The sequence below is a fragment of the Anguilla anguilla genome, chromosome 6 (genome assembly GCF_013347855.1).
Source record: "Anguilla anguilla isolate fAngAng1 chromosome 6, fAngAng1.pri, whole genome shotgun sequence".
Classification (NCBI taxonomy): Eukaryota; Metazoa; Chordata; class Actinopteri; order Anguilliformes; family Anguillidae; genus Anguilla; species Anguilla anguilla.
Window position 1 is genome coordinate 59860659 of NC_049206.1, and position 21590 is coordinate 59882248.

The 21590-nt window shown below is 46.7% G+C and overlaps 1 protein-coding gene and 1 pseudogene across 3 annotated transcripts in view; one reads left to right on the plus strand and one right to left on the minus strand.

Annotated features, from left to right (window-relative positions):
• LOC118230214 overlaps positions 1-19166 on the minus strand; it is a 58213-nt pseudogene extending 39047 nt beyond the window's left edge.
• LOC118229978 (zinc finger protein 771-like) overlaps positions 1-21590 on the plus strand; it is a 74683-nt gene that overhangs the window by 46373 nt on the left and 6720 nt on the right. Inside the window, exons 3-4 of one of the 3 annotated variants that reach the window (XM_035422609.1) lie at positions 13412-13550; positions 18632-18707. The exons of 1 other annotated variant lie outside the window; for it this stretch is intronic. The gene's annotated coding sequence lies outside the window, so the exon portion shown is untranslated. The remainder of the gene's footprint in view (positions 1-13411; positions 13551-18631; positions 18708-21590) is intronic. One more of the 3 variants, XM_035422608.1, reaches the window with a different exon arrangement.

Genomic DNA, 21590 nt, shown 5'->3' on the forward strand with positions numbered 1-21590 from the left:
CAAAGGATCTGTGTTGTGTGCCTACAAATGTGTGTGTGCGAGTGTGAAATATTTAAATCTATTGAATATTTTTAAGAGTCGCTCAGTTGTGGGACACCCAGCTGGACTGTTGACATGACGACTCCCTGGTCTTAGCTGCATTGAACGTGAAATGGATTTATTAAAATACGAAATGTACTGAATTTCTGTTTGAGTTAAACGGCCCTGGGGATGATTTTAACTGAACGCTGACCCAAGCTAAGAACATTCCACATTCACAATTCAGATGGAGTTACACAATCGATGTTCAAAGGCTGAACTATTAAGCATTTGTTTATGCACTTATTGCTCCCCCCCCCCCCCCCCCCCCCCCCCCCCCCCCAAACCCTCCACCCCATAAAAACTGGATTAAATTCAAGCTCTGAAATTCATAAGCAGGATTGAATGATAATTATAGGGTAGAGTAAAACTTTGGCGTGGGGGGCGTGGGGGCGTGGGGGGGGGGGGTGATGCTGGTGGGCGAGTCGATGACATGGCTCCCGCCGTGACTCATTGGCCCGTGATTAGCGTTTCCATGGCAGCGGCGGGTGCGAAGGGGCCAATGGCGGGGCAGGAGCTGTGCGTGTGCTTCCTGCCATGTTTGTGTCTGAGGTCTGGGCCTCTCAAAGGCCTGCATTCAGCAATCACAGCCTCGCGGTCTCTGATCTCAAACAGACTCTAATGACTGTCCCCCTCCTCTCTTCATCGAGCTCTGGCTCTCCCTTAAACAGCACACTTGGGAGGGAGGGGGGGGGGTCGGTTTAAGGCGGCTTTGTGTGTCCAAATCGACAACGCGTGCCGTGTGGATCACGCTGATGTGTGACATCACTGTCCCCCGATGCGCTATCTGCAGGGAAGAGACACGAGGCTGTCACGTGAAGCCAAACGTTGCATCAGCGCTGAGTCGCTCTACCCAAGCAGGTCGCACCGTATGACATGTAAACATCCTTCGACTGCATGGCGGTTCTGTGAAAGGTTAAGCTTCCACGGGTAGTTGTCATGTCCATTTCTCTTCAAGGTGATGTGTCAAGTGCTCTTAAGTAACAGAACCTGTCAAAATACTTGACAGTGAAAAGACTACCCCGAAATATGCTGAGATATGCAGTGCTGTCGTCTCTCTGACTCCCTGAGCTCTCTGTTTTGTCCACAAATTGGCATTAAACATGACCCAGTAAATATTCTCAAACCATGGAAATTTGTCTCTCTGTCTATCTGTTTGTCTCTTGGTAATTTTTTAAAAATTTAGAATTCTATTTCCAGGAGGGAAAATCTTCTGCCTGCAGAGTGCTGTGTCTCTGTCTCTCTCTCTCTGGCCCACGGGTGCTTCGCCTGCAGTGGGTCATCAGGGCAGGCCAAGGAAAACACAGAGAGACAGAGGCGCAACACAGCATTATTTCAACAGGGAACCTTCCAGCGTTGGGTGAGCTGCAAATATCAAAGACCCACCCGCCATCGCAGAGGCCGGGAAAAAAAAAATCTGCTTTTAATGAGAAACATAAGGGTGTCATAAGCCCACACGTACACTAAGAAAAATATTTATTATGAGATAATAAAAATAATAATAATGTGTTTTATTAATTTTGGAATATCATTTACATATAACCATGCAGTCTCTAAGCCTTTTCCGTGCAGTAAAGTAGCATTCAGACTGGATAATTGCACACAGCCCCGATTCTTCTTTCAGCACCTCCTTAATAATGTTATTAATGATTTTGTGCGCGGTTATGAGCATTCAGAAACAGATGAGACATCAAAATGAGGCAACTTTGGAACCAACCAATATGTGCACATATTATATTAATTATGCATGTAAATTTCCAAATATATAAATGACCGGAATGCATATTAATTATAAATGGAAATATCGATATACATGTAAGTTTTTATCTTTTATCTTCTTTGGCTTGTACACCCCAACAAAACAGCTGGTCTTCAGCCAGGGATTGGGGGGTGGATGGGGGGCGGGGTGTGGGCGGGGTGAGCTGGGGAGAGCTGGGGCCCTAAAACTGCTCTGGGGGGGGGGGGGGGGAGGGGGGGGTCCTCCTTGCTGGGACCAACCGTAATGCTGTAGCCTCGCTCCGTGATGGAATCCAGGTTCGGGAATCTCTAATCCCTTCCACAGAACCCTCCGGAGAGCGGGTCCGGTGTGTAAATCACAGGGCACCTCCGGGCGGGTCGGCCTTGTGGCGTTCACCACAAAACATGGCCGTCACAAGCAGCGGCATCGGGGCCGACCGCTTCAGAGCTGCGTGTCTTCATTAGCACGTAGAAGCACTGCACAGGAAGTGTGTGCACAGTGTGTGTGTGACTATTTTACACCCTGCAGGCCACACACAGTACTACCGGAGGGCCAGTGACTATTTTACCCCCTTCAGGCCACACACAATACTACAGGAGAGCCAGTGACTATTTTACACCCTACAGGCCACACACAGTATTACAGGAGAGCCAGTGACTATTTTACACCCTTCAGGCCACACACAGTACTACCGGAGAGCCAGTGACTATTTTACCCCCTTCAGGCCACACACAATACTACAGGAGAGCCAGTGACTATTTTACACCCTACAGGCCACACACAGTATTACAGGAGAGCCAGTGACTATTTTACACCCTTCAGGCCACACACAGTACTACAGGAGAGCCAGTGACTATTTTACACCCTACAGGCCACACACAGTATTACAGGAGATCCAGTGATTATTTTACACCCTACAGACCATTGAATTCTATGACTGAGTGTGTGAGGTTCTCTAATCAAATCAGAGATTCTCTAATCAAGTGTCAGATTCTCTCATTTAACATGTGAGATTCTCCAAAGTGAGTGAATATAAATGCACAATTAAATGTGTAAGACTGTCATGGTCTGCGGAAAAAATCTCATTTAAAAACCATCTAAAACTGAATGTGGAAGAAAGCGTATTGTGGTTGGATTAAAACAGGGCTTGGATCTTTGAAAGTTCTCCAGTGTAGATCTGAGAGGAACGGCAGTTAGGAACACACCACTGTCACATTTGGATGCACTTGTCCTGTCCCAGAGAAACTGTGTCTTAATCAACTTTAGCTGTAGTGTTGAAGGAAACAAACAGAAATAAAAAGGAAATTGTAAACCAGCTAATACAAAACGCGTGTGATAATCCTTTGAGCTGAAGAGGCCTAATTAAAGTGTGGTGTGTTCAGAGGGATGGGAGACAGCGTGTGTGTGTGTGTGTGTAACAGAGACTGTGTGTGTGTGTGTCTGTGTGTTTTAGAGGGACACTGTTCTCTTTAAACCTTCTGCATGTAGACAGAGATGCTGTAGCAGTGTTTGGATAGAAAGACTCACAAACAGGATTAAACTGTCAGTGTGTCATTCTATCCAAACGCTGCTCGACAAACATTTCCCCTTTTCTTTAATTTTATACACATTTTTAACCTTGGCCTGTTTCATCATGTGGATAACTAACCAGCGCGTGTGTGTGGACAGAACCCCTCGATACAGCCGAGTGAGTTCACGAGCCGCGATGAAGCTAAAAAAAGTAAACGCATTCGCGAGAGAACTGGGAGCGCTGTCGCGGCGTCCGGACGTTTCTCCTCAGCAGCTCAGCGGAGCGTCTTCAGCGCGAGGATTACAGCCTATAAAAACAGCGAGGGTCGGCTACGGTGAAAATGTTTTCACAGTTAGGCCTCTATCGTGTTTTTTATTTTATTTTTTTTTGGGGGGGGGGAAACCGCGCCACCTCTTCCGTCTGGTCCTGTCAGCGGGGCAGTAACTCAAAGCCCTCGCGGCGACGCGCTTGGCCTGTCGGCTAAACCCGCCCCCACACAACCGCCGCAAATTTACAGGTTATTCTTGGATTTCACCAGCAGTAGCTGTCCTGCAGAGAGGGGGGTGGGCGTGAGCCGGACGCCTCCCACTGCCAAGGTCAGGGAATGGGGAGACAGAGTGTGCGATTTGAAACCTTAAAACATGTCACTATTACTTGCGCTTATGGTTAAAAATAAAGACCCTGACCGCCGATGCCTTTACTGTAAAAATGCCCCGGGGATAATGCCCGTAAATGTTCCCGTGGGCGCTACAATGAGGCAAGGTTCAAGCCGCTATAATTCATATAACTCATTACCGCGCCATGAGACAGTCGGGAGCGGAGTCCTGCCGGTCCTGTGCGGTTACGCGCCACATGGCGCGCACATCTGTAAATACGCTAAAGCTACACGTTGGAGCCAGTGGCGCGCGGATTTTTATTAGTATGTTCCCATTTAATTTCCCTTCATAATTTATACATTCGTTTCACGGCGCGCGGTTGATTACATAGGATTGTTTCTCCAAGAATGAAAATGGCTGCATAGGCTAATTCATCGTTTTCAACGGCGTGGAGACATCTTGTCAGTTCTTTGATACAACTGGCGCGCAGAGCGGAGCCGCACGGCTCGAGCCTCCCTTGATCTTGTGGCGCGGGGAGGGAGGGTGCTCGCGCTCGTTCATGCTCCACTGTAATCAACCACTTTAAAGCGTTTTCTTTATTAGCAGATGTGTGATATTCCCAAAGGAGGGGGGGGGGGGACTGCATTTGAGGAATGACAGCGGACCACATATGAGAGCAATTTGTTTTTCTGTTCCTCTCGCGAAATATAAATAGTTAACGCCAGGGAGGAAGGGGGAGACATGAAAGACTGACAGAACTTAGTTCGCAGTCTAAATTAAAACATCCTCCAGAAGAATGCTTTACATATTTCCCCATTGCTCCCTTTGTAACATCCGCGTATTATAAACTTGTCGAGGCGAAATCTGGATCGGGGCCCCCCGCCGCTCGCAATTAAACGCCGGGAGCTCGTATTTATGTTACAGGCTAGTTTGGACCCTTCTCTCCGCCAGACTGCGAGGCGTTCGCGTTGTGTACTCAAGAATATACGCTCAACACGGGTCCAGGAGAATAAAATAAAATTTGTCGGCGAAACTCGCTATAATTAAAGTTGGTTATTTGAGTTGACGCGGGAGCTTGACACACAATTTTCCCCTTCAGAGTGTGTTTGCTCCGTCGCTGAATATTCCCATGGTAACATTTTTCAGTATATAAATCACACACCGTCCTTGTAAGTGCCTGCTCTTGGCGGAGTAGGAGAGTTTTCGCAAGATTACCATAACCTCTGCATTTTAACGCAGCTGTCAGCTTCTGACTAATTGATGTAACGACTGAATAATTAAAATCATAATAAACAAACCGCCTCTGTGTTTGCGCCTTACTGCGCTTGTTTATCTTGGTTCGGTCTTTTCCCGGTCTTTGGGGTACATTTAGTTATTTATAGCGTATGAGTCTATTAAAATGCACGAGGGGAAAAATAATAATAAATAAAGTGCGGACATGTTCGGACTTCCCCGGATGTTAGTTCTTCGGATTTTGGTTTTGTTATTTTTTGAAAGTGTTACTAATTAATTTATCAATTTAACTTTTCGTTATCGTTAAGGAGACATTCGATTTAATTATAGAAGTTTTTTTTTATTTTTTATATGCATTGCACAGTTTTGTGCAATTAATGGTGCCTACTGATACCCAGACTTCAAAGCTGAGCATGTGCATTCATAGGCTGCATATACAAACATATAAAAGTTGGTCTTTTACCGGACCTGTTTTTTTCAGTATTTTCGGACGATTTTTGCGTTGAAACTGTAAATAATGTCATATTTTCTGTAGTCTCTCATTTTAAATTAATTTACATAATTGGAATATTTCAGTATACTTCACTGTATTTTCCCAAAATCAGATAAAGTACAAAGCAGTGAAAACAGGAAAATGATTCGCTTGGTGGAGGAGGAAGTTATTTTTTTACCGGGCGTTATAGGGACAGGCATGGATTACTCAGATTAAACTGAAAATGTACTGTTGGTTGTGGAATTGCATTCATTTTAGGGGTGCATCGCTACCCCAGAACCCCAGTGTTTAAAAATGACCTGAGATGACCTCTTCTCCAGTGTTCTGGCTGTGTAATCTACGGGTCCCTCATCCAGCACACTGGCCCGTTTCTAAATAGAGACTCCAAACTCTGTGACATCAATGCAACCACTGTGTTCATCAAACAGGCCTATAAACGGGGTTCTGCTAACCTCACTGGAGAGGAATCTCACATCTCCCTCTCTCTTTCTCTCTCTCTCTCTCTCACTTCGTCTCTGTGTCTCTCTCCCACTTCCTCTCTCTCTCTCTCTCTCTCGCTCTCTCTCTCTTCCTCATGCTGTATATCAAATGGAGTTTGTAATTACCCCCATGTCACGTTCCTGCCCCCCCATCCTCCCAAAGCTCATATTAGAAAGGCACTAAAAAGCTGGCCCTCTTGCAAGCATGGTCTGCAGGAACTGAGAACAGGACTGAACCCCCCCCCCCCCCCCCCCACCCTCCATTTGCCCATCTGAGGAGTTTGAGTGATAATTCACAGCAGATTTTCCTCCCCCACCTCCCCTCCTTCCTGCCACCCCCACCCCCCTCCCCCTCCCTGACCAGGAAAACAGCAGCGATTCAGGATCATGACTCTATGAACACCCCCCCCCCCCCATCCTGAGCCCCAGAGAAATATAACATTTTCTTAGGCCCAAATGAGCCACCACTAGCATGCATGTGTTATTCTACTTGATAACCATACCTAAATATAGGTATACATTAGATATGTTTGTGTCCCATCAGCGATTCCCCGTGGTCTGCACTGTTGCCTCGCAAGAAGGAGGTTCTGGGTTCGAGTCCCGGCCGGCCCGGATCCTCTCTGCGTGGCACTTGTATGTTCTCCCCTGTGTTTTCGTGGGTTCCCTCCGGGCGCTGTGGTTTCCTCCTGCCAATGAAAATGAGCCTGGCTAACTCTGACACCTTTACAGAAATGTTATTAATGTGCATTGTCCCGGTCAAATAAACAAATACATTTAATTTAGGAAATTTCAGTTTTTCGTTCAAATCTATTATGTTTCTCAGGTTATCTACAGAGCAGTTGTGACATCATAACTATATTCGAGTAACAGCTCCATATCACTGTCTAATATACATCCACGTGCCATACAGGCCGTCAAAGCGTAGATCACACAGGATAGCTGCTGTTTTTGAAATGGCGGATATTAAAAACCGTCGGGATGACGCTGAGAAAAATCTCCCTTCAGCGCTGTCACGGAGTAATTCCGAAGTACGTTTAGACACGCAGCTGTGTCACATTTACCGGCGATTGGAAACTTCACAGCGCTTTAACAACCGAACCGCACGAACGAATCAGAATCTGTGCGTAATAAAACAATACCAGGTCAAAACCTAGTATATGGCTGGACCGGCCGACCAATGATGTAACTTCATAACTCTGCCGACCAATGGTGTAACTTCATCACTCAGTCACAAACATTCGCGTTTATAGGGCTGGCTCCGCTGCTGCGGTCCAGCCAAAAAAGTAACAAGTGAAGCGGTTGCGGCAGGCATATCAAACGAACCGTGGATGTCGCGTTAAAGGGACTGGCCCGTTAAAAGCAGCGGCCTTGCGTTTGATGATGGCGAAGTTGGCGCGCTGGGGGAGAGCACGTGGTTCCGTACAGCCCTCTCATTCATTCAGGAATTAATCCTAAAAGTGTAAAGTCTAATTAATTCAGGGATTACCCCCAAAATCTTACGTCTGATTTATTCAGATATTAATCCTGAATGGTCGTTTCAGGAACTCCCCTTTAAGAAGCGAATTCATTCAAGAGTTACCAGTTAAGGTTTAATGTCTAGATTCATGTAGGGATTTCGCCTAAGAGTCTTAATGTCTTATTCATACAGAGATTACCCCCGTACTCCCTGATTAATTTTTCAGTTACTGGACTGTGTGGATGTTGAAAGTAATTATATCTTCCTCTCCAGTCACGCGTGATCTGGAATGGCTCTGTCTTAATGGGTTTTGCTCGAGTGTAGAAAATCAGTCCCAAAGTTCTGCAGAGAGCAGATTATTTACGGATTTTTTTTGGATAGCCATCAAGCCAACATGCTTTTTCCATTGTGATATGTTTTCTTAGAGAATCCCCTGAGTTTGTGCAAAACTGCATTACAGTTTGAAATGAAGTACAATAAATCTTTAACAACTTTCAAATGGCAAGTATACATTTCTATTATTACTTCCTGAGAAAACCAGCATTTTGTTATATACCTGTACCTGTCTGTACCTGTACAATAAACAATTATTTCATTCTTTTTGTTAAAAAAACAGTCACAGGTTAATTTTATGCTGAATTCCATGAGTTGCAGCCTTTTGCTTTCATGTTTGGATCGTCTCCTTATTGCAATTACCTGTAATCCCACACCGTGCCGTGTGAAAAACTGCGCCTGGAATGCACCGGGAAACACACCTGGAATGCACCTGGGCTCCACGTGTGGAATTCACCTGGGCTCTACGTGTGGAATGCACCTGGGCTCCACGTGTGGAATGCACCTGGGCTCCACGTGTGGAATTCACCTGGGCTCTACGTGTGGAATGCACCTGGGCTCTACGTGTGGAATTCACCTGGGCTCTACGTGTGGAATTCACCTGGGCTCTACGTGTGGAATGCACCTGGGCTCTACGTGTGGAATTCACCTGGAATCTGTGTGAAATTCACCTACAGGAGAGGTTTGATGTTTTAAGCCCTTTATTGTGAGTGGAACTCTGTGAGATTCCGCCCGTTACCTCAATCACCTGCCTCACCTACCTTCACGTTCTGGCTCTGGAGTCACTCTTAAAAATCTGACCGGCTTCCTCACTGTTTCTCTCTCTCTCTCTCTGTCTCCAAGGAGACAGACAGATTTATGGATGCGACATTGAGCTGACAGTTCAGATCTTTTATCTGCTTTTTTTATTTTTTCATCTTGCCAAAGAGCTGGCTCCCGCACCTGCGTCTGGTTACTCATTTAGCTTCGGTTCGCCGAGCTGCGCCGAAAAGAGGTGCGTTATGGGAGGGGGGAAACAGGATGTGACATCATTTATGGGGGGGGAAACGCCTGTGACATTGCAGTTGAGTGTGTCCTTGAAGAGGAAACAGGGGCCAGTAAACCAGACTCTTATTTCGCAAAATGTAGTTGCTTAGCAGCTGCTTGTCTCCACGGTGATAGGAGCTTAGGATGAGTATGACAGCTGTGCCAGACCTGAGAACTGAACCCAAAACTCTATTTCCCCCTGAACCCCAAACGCCAGCTCCCCTGAACCCCAAACTCCCGTTCCCCTGAACCCCAAACTCCAGTTCCCCCCAAACCCCAAAATTCCAGTTCCCCCAAACCCCAAAATTCCAGTTCTATTGAACCCAAAACTCGAGTTATAATGCTGGCACAAGGGAGTCATAATGTGTTCACAGGGGAGTTATAACACATGCACAAGGGAGTTATAATGCAGGCACAGCGCTTCACAGCTCATGTGATATCATGGCCACACTGCTGCTCTGTGGGACTGTCACGGGCCTGAGTTACAGCTCGTAAAGGCCGTGGGGGGGGGGGGGGGGGGTCGATGGCCTTACGGGATCACCACTGATACCCATTCCAGATTTAGGGGGGGGGGGGGCTCCCACCCCCACACACTAACATTGCCCCCCTAGCTGTTATACTGCGTACGTATTTATTGCTGGGATAATCTGAATATGGAGCACGCCAGGACCACTGTTTCACCACTCATATTTACTGAAGGGTTGATCTGCTCACTGAACAAGCCAGGTGTTCAATTTCACATTATTTAACCACAAGCTTCCAACACGAGATGTGTATCCTTAGCAGTATCACTTGGTAATCGGAAAATAATTGTTTTCCCTCTAGGACTAGTACGTGTGTTAAGTACTGTGTGTGTGTGTGTGTGTGTGTGTGTGTGGTGTGTGGAGCAGTGCATATTCCATATAAGACTGAAGCTACATATTAATAGCTTATAAATTACATATTGTCATAGCGTCATTCAGTCCTACTTACTTTTTTAAAAATAAGGAAGTGCGTTTTACATTAAATTAAAACTACAGAAAATATGCAGTCAAAAAGTGGCCTCTCCTGTACTTGTTCACCCACATGTCTTTGTATTAGTGTATTAATTATTATTATTGCTGTTAAATTTCAGGTTGCCAACGGCCTTAATTTTGAAGGCTACAGTGTTTTATTAATAAAAATGCACTTTATTTATGAGGGTTTGGCATTCAGCTTGTCAGCTGATTTTTTTTTCTAAATGCTGGGCACCTCTGACCCTCAGAAACCCTTAAACCCTAAAGGAAATGCAACAGGACACGATGGCACGCGACATGCCTCTTCGACTTCTCATTTCCAAGTTAGTTTTTTTTTTTGGTTTGTTTTTTCCAACAGGGTTTCTCTTTCCTTGAATCTTCACAAGAAGAGAAAAAAAAAACGTTTTTGCCCAGGAAATTAGTAAAGCAAGCTTCCTGCAGCATTTTGAGTGCCTTTAAAATGCTGAGATGACATCTCTGATCTGTCCGAGGGCACTTTAAATTGTACATGACAGCCAATGAGATAAGAGCTTGATGTCAGCACTTTGCCGGTGGATTGGCCTGAGGGAAAACCGCATTTCGGCTTGAATGACTGCGAGACAGAAACCTCGGCCGTTCTGAAGTGCGTGCTGACCGGAGCCGAACCCTCCGACTGAGCTGGAGAGGATCCCACGTCACAGAACACCAACGGAATCGTAGCCCCGATACAAAGCTTTTAAGATACTTTAAAAAAAAAAAAAGAGAGATTCTGCCGATTATAGTGAGGAGGAGGAGGAGGTTGATGAAGGTAATTGAATCAAGCAGGCTCTCACGGACAGCAGATGGCAATCAGGCCGATTAGAGACCACAGAAGTCACGGGCTGTGTAAATATGTACTTTGTGAATCGCGTCTCCTGAATATCTGTGGCGTCCATCTTCTTTTATTCTCAGAAAGGGTCCGAAAAGGAGGAGAAGGGCGTGCCTCTTAAATTGTAGGAGAAGACTGCTTTTGTGCCAGAAATGTTTGTGTCCTATAACTTCTTTTTTTATGTGAAATGGGTGAAATGAGTTGTCAGAATGTACTCTCTCTGTGGTGGTGCAGTGGGGTGGGTAGCACTGTCACCCCACAGCAAGTAGGGTTTGAATCCCAGCCTGGGCCTTTCTGTGTGGAGTTCACATGTTTTCCCCGTGTCTGCGTGGGTGAATTGGAGATTCTAAATCGCCCATAGATGTGAGTGAATGGTGTGTGTGCCCTGCGATAGATTGGCGGCCTGTCCAGGGTGTATTCCTGTCTCTTGCCCAGTGCATGCTGGGATAGACCCCAGCACCCCCCGTGACCATGCCCAGGATAAGTGGGTATTGATAATGGATGGATGGATGAACACTCTCCATTTCTGTTCTAAAAATAGAATGCCATCGCTACATTGTAACTGGGTTTCTCGTGAGTATTGTAAATTCCGGAATGTAAGGAAGTTCAGCTCCCAGAAACTCAGATGCATGCAGACACCGTGCCTGTTTGCACTGCTGCTGTCTCAGTTTTTCTTTTAGGCAGGTTTTTTGTTGTTGTTGTTGGTGTGCTTAGCTTGTCACTGTGGACAGGTTTGCGATATTTGACACCTCTTGTAGGTGAAGTCTGGTGACAGAACTTGAATTTGGGTAAAAATTAAAAATAAAACAAGTACAGAGAGCACCTGAGTGTCCATCAGTGGGAAATGGGAAATGCACAGACAGGAAACAGGTCTAACATTTACATGAACTGACAGGAAACAGGTCTAAACTTTCACACATACAGACTGGAAACAGGTGTAACCTTTAACTTAGACTGACAGGAAACAGGTCTGGGAGGAAACAGGTCTAACAGGAAACGGGTCTAGTTACACACATACTGACAGGAAACAGGTTTAAGCTTTCACACATACTGACAGGAAACGAGTCTAACCTTTAACTCGGACTGACAGGAAACAGGTCTAACAGGAAACAGATCTGGCATTTACACACATACTGACTGGAAACAGGTTTAACCTTTCACACATACTGACTGGAAACAGGTTTAACCTCTCACACATACTGACTGGAAACGGCTATGACATTTACACACGTACTGACAGGAAACCGGTCTAACTTCAGCACCTGGGCGAAGAGAGGTGCGTTGTGGGAGCGCTGTCCGGGGGATGCCCCAGGTTTGGGGACCTCTGTCTGTGCGTGAGAGCACTTATCCCCAAATCGCCTCTTGCCCACCCCCCACCACCCCCGCCCCCACCTTACATTACCGGTGATCATTCCTGTGTTTACGTTATACCCCCCCCCCCCCCACGTCCCTCCAAACCTCGTATTTTTTAGGAAATCTCGGGTAGCTCACTTTTTACTCCCTGACATAGATACACAAACAGTTCTTAAGAGGCAGACAGGCGGGATCGGTCATATGATAAGAGTCCAGATTTCCTCTGGCCTTTGCACTCAGGAGTGGGGGGAGGGGCGGGGGCCCTAATTCTACACAGAGTACCCCTTTATCCCTCCCCCCCCCCCCCCAAACACACACACACCTCACCCCTGCTGGTCCCCATCCCATGCAGGGAGGGTGAATGTGTAAAAGCTGTGCATTTGGGGCAGGGGGCTGGGGGGAGGGTTCTAATGGAAATGCCCTGCATGAATGTACACCCTTTATGAATATATTTTTCATGCTGTAGTGATGGAAAATAGCCCCTAAAAGAAGATGTGAATGTTAGAGCTGCTCTATGCCCCTCTAAGGTAAATAAGATGGCTTAGGGAAGATGCTTTTTTTATTTTACAGGGAAAAGGTCTGTGGTCTGTGCTTCACTCTGTGTTGTGGTCTGTGCTGCAGTCTGAGCTGCGGTCTGTACTGTGGTTGTGATGTGTTCTGTTGTTGTGGTTGTGCTGTGGTCTGTGTCGTGGTCTGTGATGTGGTCTGTTATGTGGTCTGTGCTGTGGTCATGTTGTGGTCTGTGTTGTGGTCTGTTATGTGGTCTGTGCTGTGGTCTGTGTTGTGGTCGTGCTGTAGTCTGTGGTCGTGTTGTGGTCTGTGTTGTGGTCTGTGCTGTGGTCTGTGTTGTGGTCTGTGTTGTGGTCGTGCTGTGGTCTGTGGTTGTGTTGTGGTCGTGCTGTGGTCTGTAGTCTGTGTTGTGGTCTGTGTTGTGGTCGTGCTGTGGTCTGTGTTGTGGTCGTGTTGTGGTCTGTGTTGTGGTCGTGCTGTGGTCTGTGTTGTGGTCGTGCTGTGGTCTGTGTTGTGGTCGTGCTGTAGTCTGTGTTGTGGTCGTGCTGTGGTCTGTGGTCTGTGTTGTGGTTGTGTTGTGGTCTGTGTTGTGGTCGTGTTGTGGTCTGTGCTGAGCCCACGCATACTCACCCCCTCAGTACTCCCCTGGTGCACAGCCCGTGTAACAGAGCAGGAAAAAAAAGATCAAATTTTAGGAGCAAGCGGCTGGCGTAGGGCCAGCACAAACAGAACCCTAATGTACGTCTCCTTTTTACATTCATTAGGTCTAATAACTGCACAGTAAGGCTGAAGGGCCCATCACCTTAATGAAGAAAACTGCCTCATATGCAGAGGAGAAGGCCTGAAGCCTTAGTCACCGTTCCTCTTTTTATTCGGAAGGATCCAGGAAGCTAGAGCTTCACGGTAAGACCCTGACTATGTTTCTGTGCTCTGCGAATACATATATCCATTCCAATTAAACGTGGTGAAAACCCTGCCACTTCCTGTGAAACCCTGCCACTTCCTGTTTAGCGGAGCGAGCACTTCCCCGTTCTTCTGTCTCAGTGGAACGCGTTGGTGATGATTTGCACAGACGGGAAGGTGACCGTGTGTGAGGTTTGACATAAACGGCTCCACCTGGAACACACTTACATACGAACACCCGGTCCTGATCCTCCAATCACAGCTGCTGTTTTTAAACACCCAGGGGATCTGAGCAGTCTCATTGGTCCAAGTCTCAGTCACATGACATATGACAGCAATACAGAGGAGGTAAATAAATAAGTAGCCGCTGTGTGGGTGCTTGGAAAAAAATATTTTGATATACAGTAAATTTTTTAGTTAGTCTGTTTTGGAGCAGCCAGACTTTTCACAAGACACAGGGATTCTGTATGAACACCACACAAAAAAACACAACCAAAGCCCTCTATGAATGTGAAAGTATTTCACCTAAACACCAGCACCAAAGTCCAAACGTGTCACCTAAACACTGCACCTAAAACGGCACACACTTCCCCAAAAAACCCAAACACTGCACCTAATGCACCAAACACAACAGCTAATCTCCAAACAAACACTGCAGCAGAACAGCCTCTCTCTGTAGGGCCCGTGTGTCTGTGAAAGTCTGGGTCGGGGCGGTGCTCGCTGTGGGCCCCCCCCCCCCCCCCCCCCCCCGTGTTTTTTTGGGTTTCTCAGTGTGAGGGAATCCGAAGCTGAATTTCGGGTGTTCCCCATTAGGAAAGTTCCCCCGATGCCGAAGCGGTAAGGCCTAAGTGAGGCTTAGCTGGGAGTGACACTGAGACGTCTCTCCCCGTCCCTGCTGTAGAATTCACTCGCCATGGAAACAAGACCTTTCCAGGCAGACTGCAGGGGGATCTCTGCTTGAGGGGAGCTGGGAGCTATATAGCACCTCCCCCAATCCCCCAAACCCCCCCCCCCCCCCAGGCTCTAAGGGGAAGCAGTCCCCCAAACTACCACTCCAAATATTTCTGCACAAGTGGTCAAATCACAGCAGGATGGCAAGATGCTAGTTTCCCTAAACGCCACACCAAATGCAGTACCCTTAACGCCCTACGAATCACAGTACCCTTAACATTGTACCAAGCGCAGTGCCCCTAGAAGTGTTCAGAATGGAGTATCCTTAACATCATAGAAAACATGGTAGCCTTAACACTGTACCAAACGCAGTACGCATAACACAGTAGCCCTGTACACTGCACCAATAGCTGTGCCCATAACACTGTACAAAATGCAGTATCCTTAACATACTGTAGTGCCCTTAACACTGTATGAAACGCAGTACCCTTAACACCATAGCAAACACAGAACCTTTAACACAGTACCAGCTGGACAGCACTGCTCACTGCAGACCACACCAGGAGGGTCTTCAGCTCCTCAGCTAGTTTTCCTGCGGCTCCTTCTGAAGAAACGCAGCATAGGTGGAGCAGGCTGGGTCAACATCCCCCCCTGCTGGACATGAGATGTCATTACCTCTCGACCTCCCTGCATAAGACTCACTCACATGGGGAGTGGGGGGGGGGGGGGGTGGGGTTACAATTGCAGGTTGGATTTTTTTTAGTTGTAAAACAGTGACAAATAGGGGGCGGGGGTGGGGAGTCCTAGAATCCTGAGATGAAAACTGTCATATAAATCCTTTATTATTTCATTTAGTTTTCCTTCAGTCTTTAAAATCCCTTGAAATAAAAGAGTGTTGCTGTTGGACGGGGTAGCTGCTAGCTCAGTGCCACCCAGCTCAACCACAGGAGTCATCTCTCACTTCGGTCTCCGATTCTTTTAATCGCCCCCCCTCCCCCCCCCCCCCCAAAAAAAAACCCAGCCCGTGACTGACGGGTGCGCGGTGGGTTCCGGAACGTTCCGGGGGAATCCTCGGCATTCCCGCCGCCGGCGCGGTTGTGAACGCCGCTCCTAATTTCGCGGCGAAGCCGTAAAACGGCTCGTTTTTCCCCGCGTTTGGAAATAACGACCCGGGGCTCGGAGTAGAGTTTCCACACGAGCCGTCGCTGCCAGGCTGGGGGGCAGAAGCCCTCCCTCCTCACTCAGCTGCTGCAATATTTGGGTTCCAGGGAGCCGAGCAGCGCGGCAAACTCCATCTGTAAGAGGCCCCCAGGCCCGTCCTGGATAATCGGGTCAGGTTCTGAAGCGGGTCCTACGGCACGGTAGCGGTGCGTTCCGTCACCCTTCACGGTTCTGTTACCCTTCACGGTTCTGTTACCCTTCACGGTTCTGTTACCCTTCACAGCGATGTGTGATCGTCCTCTGACGTGAGAACCCAACGCATCGGACCCAAACTCTGCAGTCGCGGCGTCTTCTTTTATTGTTTCCCTGGATTTCAGTACAGGCAGTAATTGCTGACTTTGGGCCACAAGCCAGTTTGTGAACAGAACGGCTGCTCTCGGTTTGTTGCCAAGGAAGAGTTGTTTACGTTCCGAGTGCTTCTGATGGCGAGTGTGGAGCTGTGTCCGTAAAACACGCCGTGGTATCCGGTTCCCAGGGTGTTGATTGGCTCCCACCTGGTCTGGCATGGAATCCCGTCTGCACCAGCGCCAACTCTGGTTGGCCGCACAGGTCTGGTAGAACTAGTGGTCCTATCAGAACCTGTTCGCTCCGACGGTGCAGATACGTCCACACAGTTCTATGCAGCATTCGACCCCTCAAGAACATGAATATACATTTACTGAGTAATCACAGGGTAACGTGTGGTGGATGAATTAAAACTACGCTTGGGTGTTGCTGGGTGGCCCATCCTGTTAATGCACCGCTCTAGCGCGTGGATCAGCTCCACCATTTAATTATGGAAAAAAATCATTTAATGTGAAAAACATTGTTTTTCTCCACGTTTTTTTTTGACTGCTTGAGGAAAGTTGCTAGCACAACACACCCAGTTTCTAAAAAGGAGACTTTTATAATCCTGCAATGCGTGCCCCTAAAAGCAGCCTGGGTTTCTTTCTGTGGTTTTCACTTGCACAACTTGATTAGCTCTGCAGAAAAATGTTAAATAAACAGATTCGTCGCTTGGTCCTAACGAAATGAAACGGATGCATTCTGAGAATTCAGATAAAATAAAGCCAACTATTCTGATTTTTTTTTAAATGTTGGAAGGACAAAGAGAGCATTGTGAGGGTTGTAGTGGGTTTTCTTATGATTCATAAACAGATTCATAATCGTCATGAACCGTTACTGCAGACCTGTTATTGGCATGTTGCTTTCGCGTTTCTCTCTCCTCTTTGGACCCCTCGTCTGACCTCTGGCGGGGTGTCGGCCGGCTCGTGGAGCCCTGGCGTCGTTTGCGTTCCTGCTCTTTTCGTGTTATTGCTTCTCAAACATAAAAGGAAATCGGGTCCAATTCTGTGTCAACTGTCATAAAAAAATTTTTTTTTTTTTTTTTTTTTTTAAAAGCCGCAGTTCCATTGCTTTGGCAACACGGCAAATTCGCTATTCTCTTTCTCTGTTCTCCTCTCTTTGTACTCTCTCCTTTAAGTCTACCCTTTGATGTTTAAAAAAAAAAAAAAAAGTATAATTATTTATATTTTGTGCATAAAAGTTCATCCCCTGCTCTCTCTCTGTGTAGTCTCTTTTGAAACTTCTGAAGACTGGATCTTACACATTCTACCACAGTCAGTCAGGGTGTCATTTTTTGCATTTCATAACATGACACTTTTTCTTTCCCTAATACGTTTTAATTAATCTGCATATTTACATTTAAACACATAATTTACTTTACACAGAAAGCAGACCTGGCCCTTCCGTGTGATCCGGTGCGGGAACGAAGAATGAATGCAGTTGACTTTTTGATTTTAAAAATTCTTTATATGGTACAACCTGTAACTGCAGTCCACGTCACATTTCGTTTAGCTATGCTAACGTTCTTCAGCATGGGCCTCAGTGGCAGTGGCTGAGGAAACTGGACGGTGAGCTTTCAGATTAATTGCCCGAGTTCTGTCAAACGGGCGTGCGAAAAATATCACATTCCCAGCCATAGCAGAACTGTGACAGGAAAGTAATGTATAAATAGTCAAAAAACAAATATAGTTAAAGGAAAGAAATGCCCCTGCAGGCTGGCTCTGGGCTGATGTTACTGTCGCTAGCATGTCGCTTCACGCTTTAGCTTCGTTAAATCGCTGCTTCCTGCGTTTCGTATGAAAAGCTGTTGGGCCCAGTGTTCCTCGTGTCGACTCTGTGACCGGGTTCAGCTTTCACAGTAATGACCAAGCCTGGTCATTGGTGAACGTATTATGATTGTCAAGTGAACGTATTATGATTCCAGATCCTGATTGGCTGGGCTGAGTGAAAAAAACGTTCTCACTAAATGCATCAAAACCTGAAATTACACCACTGTGGATAAAAACCTCAGCAACTGTAGGGGGGTGCGGGATTGGGGAGGGGGGGGGGGCAAACTTTCTCTTAAACCACACTGTTACCCTCAGTGGTTTTCTATGAAGTGTTGCTGGAGATTTAAGTTACCACCCTCACCCAAAAAAACAAAATAATAAAGTCAACAAAAGCAAAATAAAATGAAACACTAAATGACTTTGTTTCTATAAAGGGTCTTTGTGGTTCCAGTTTTTTTTTTTTTAAACCAACCTCCATTAATATGTTAATTTGAGTCTTTTTCATGGCGTGCTTCTCATGTAGATTCTGTTTTGGGCAGTCTCAATGACACTTATGAGAACGCTGGAAACAGTGCCATTGTTGTGGCTTCCCTCTTGTATTCCACTGCAGACAGAGACATGGGGCCATAACTCTAATGGAATGACACCCATGCACAATGATCATATTCCAGAATAAACATCAAGATTTTTTTAAACACAAAATCATAAAACAGTATTCACTGTCGCCTGAACTGCTTTCTGTGTCACTGTCAATAACGGCGGCAAGTTTTGTATTCTTGTTGTGGATTTTTCTCCTCTGTCTGACCTCTGAGTTTCCTTCTGTTTCTAATGAAAGGGGTCTTCCCTATTGTTTCCTGTCACAACATCTTCAAACAGGGACAGCTCCCGCTGGATTGGGAGGGGCAGGCGGGGTTTCACATGCAGAGCCAAAGTCGGGTTACGAGTCGCTCGTGTGAGTTTTACTGAACTTCCCAGCATGCACTTCTCTCCCCCGTGTGACTGCTGGAAGTGTTCCCGGGCTGCCCGCCGCTGGGCGAGACGTAATTACATGACAGGACCGATTTTATAGCGGATTGGAATCAGTGGATGTGAGGTTTAATGGGAGCTTTTGCACCATTAAAAAAAAACAATTTTTATATTTATATATTACGGGTTTTCTCAGTTGTGAAAGACAGGAAAAAGACACCATGCCGACTCAGCGGCAAAATAACAGCTGTCTGGGCTCGACGTCGACCTTGTTTAAGTTTGATATAGACACACTACTGGGCTGGGGCTCGAGGTCGGGGGGGCAAGGGGGGCGGGGGGGGGGGGGGGGCACCTGGTTCCGCTTCGCAGTTGGCCCTCTGTAGATGGCGCTCTGTCCCGCGGTAATGACCCTGACCTTGACTGGATTGACCTTGACTGGATCCATGACTCCATTCCTCTCATACCTGCACCAGAGAGACTCATTTCACCCCATTTCTTAGGAATGACATTAAGCACAATCACAGCTTTAGTAGTAGTAGTAGTAGTAGTAGTAGTAGTAGTAGTAGTAGTAGTAGTAGTAGTAGTAGTAGTAGTAGTAGTAGTAGTAGTAGTAGTAGTAGTAGTAGTAGTAGTAGTAGTAGTAGTAGTAGTAGTAGTAGTAGTAGTAGTAGTAGTAGTAGTAGTAGTAGTAGTAGTAGTAGTAGTAGTAGTAGTAGTAGTAGTAGTAGTAGTAGTAGTAGTAGTACTTCTTGTTGGGAGTTGTAGAAAGGGCAATGCTGCTTCGTTTTTGCCGGGGGTTCGACGCTGGAACCGTTTTTCTCTTATTCTGAAATCTAAGCTCCCTGTGGTTCATCCCGTGCCATTTCCCCAGCAGCCAGTGGCTTTATTTATACGCGCCGCTGCGTACTGTTAGCAGTATGCTAACCGGGGAACATGGGGGGCTTTTACTGGCAAAGCTGCCACTTTATCCGCTCTCTTACCTCTGAACGGGGGTAAGATTATACCCCAAACGGGGCTGGTAAACTTCACAGCCAATTCCCTGGAAAAACCGTAAATAAATATTTGAAAATTGCAGCGTTTAGCCGTCAGTCACTCAACGGAGGACCAGCCACGAGCCGCATGGAACTCTGATAATATCTTTGCGTTCCCACTTTACTTTGACACGGGCGTCTATAATGTCAGGTCAGATTTAGATTTTTACGCCCGAATAATGGCAAACTGCTCATTTTCCTTTTGAACAGGAAGGCCTTTCACGCACTCTACATCTCCAGACTATATTGTGGTGGAGTGATATTGGTGTCATTACACAGTTATTCATAAGCTATAACATTTAGGATATTTCCAACCAATAAAATGGATGGAGCGATCTCCCCCACAGATCTTCACCAATCACTGTTTCACTGTGGACGAAGTAAAGCCTTCTGATTGGTTCATGAGTGCAATGAACCCATTTGTTTGGGATTTGTGAAGCCTAGCCGTTCAACCTCAATACACATTTGGTGAGGTGTATGTACCTGTACTACAGGTGTAATACAGGTAAGACTGTTGCAGGTATTGCTGAGACAGCTATGCTGCAGGTATTGTAGAGGCTGGTATGCTGTAGTTGTCTGAGTCATTTTATAGAGGGTTCCATAAAGAACTAGAAAGGGTTCCCCTACGGACACAAGCCAAAGAACCCTTTTTTTCCCTGAGAGGGTTCTCAGAAATACAGCATGACGGGAGGCGGTATTCCAGAGGTCACATGGCCCGGTGGGATTGTGGGTAATGGCGCAGTGGCGGTAAATGTAGCGGGGGGGGCACCATGGCGACTCCCGCTCGCAGCCCGCTCCAATCATAAACAGTCTCCCGTTTCGACGGTCCAGACAGGTGCACAGGTGTTAATTCAGCTCTTACAGAGCACACATGGTTCCAACTGGACGCACGTGTACTCCGTTAAGAGTCGAATTAACACCTGAACATTTCACTACGTGACATCTCACAAACAGGTTACGTTCGGCTGTGGTGAAAATGGAAACCTGTAATGACCTCTGGTTGGATGCTGGGAGGAGAACTTTTTTTAATGTTCTCCCCCCACTTCCACCTTCACCTCTGTGCTGGCCCTGCCCCCCCCCCCCCCCCCTCTTTTTCAATACCCCCCAAGCCTGAGGCCCTGCTTGGTTCCCCAGCTTCCTGGAACATTTATATAACGTGACTGGAACTTTAAGGCAAAGTGACAGTTTTTAACGGCTGATTTTGGAAAAAACCTCAGCAGTTTCCGCGTCCCGCCAAAGCGCCTTGCCGCGGGCCGCTTTCCAGAGCCTTCTCCCCTTTTATTGTGCGCGATGTGAGAGGAAACGTTTTTTTAGGCGAAATCACTGCCATCCAGAGTGCACATGCAGCGGTTTTTCTGTTCCCCACCCGAGCGGCTTTCATTATCATGATCCGAGACGCACGAGCGTTTATTCCGCGCTGCGTTTATTTACAACATGTGTGGATCTTTTGCCCTTTTTTTCTCATTCATTTCACTCTCTGAGGTAAAAAAAAAAAAAAAAAAACCATCGGGGTTCACGGAGTGTGGACCCTCGGTGTCTGAGAGTTCATGTCTTTTTTTAACCCATTGAAGGGTAGGTTTCTTGGAATTGTTGTGTTCTAGAACTCCACTGTTTTCAGTTGCCAGCAGCGATTGTGACATCAGCATTAGAATGTTCAGTTAAGAACACTGTAATCCCACATTTGTGATCTCACACCTAAGAGTTAAAGTTTGATTTGGTTGCATTAAAAAGAGAAAATCTGAGTGACCTCTGTGTGTTAGAGGTTCTTCCCACCCACCCCACTTGAGAGCTACAGTACAGTAATGCTAGGGCTACTGGCAGAGCCAGGCTGGGTTTGT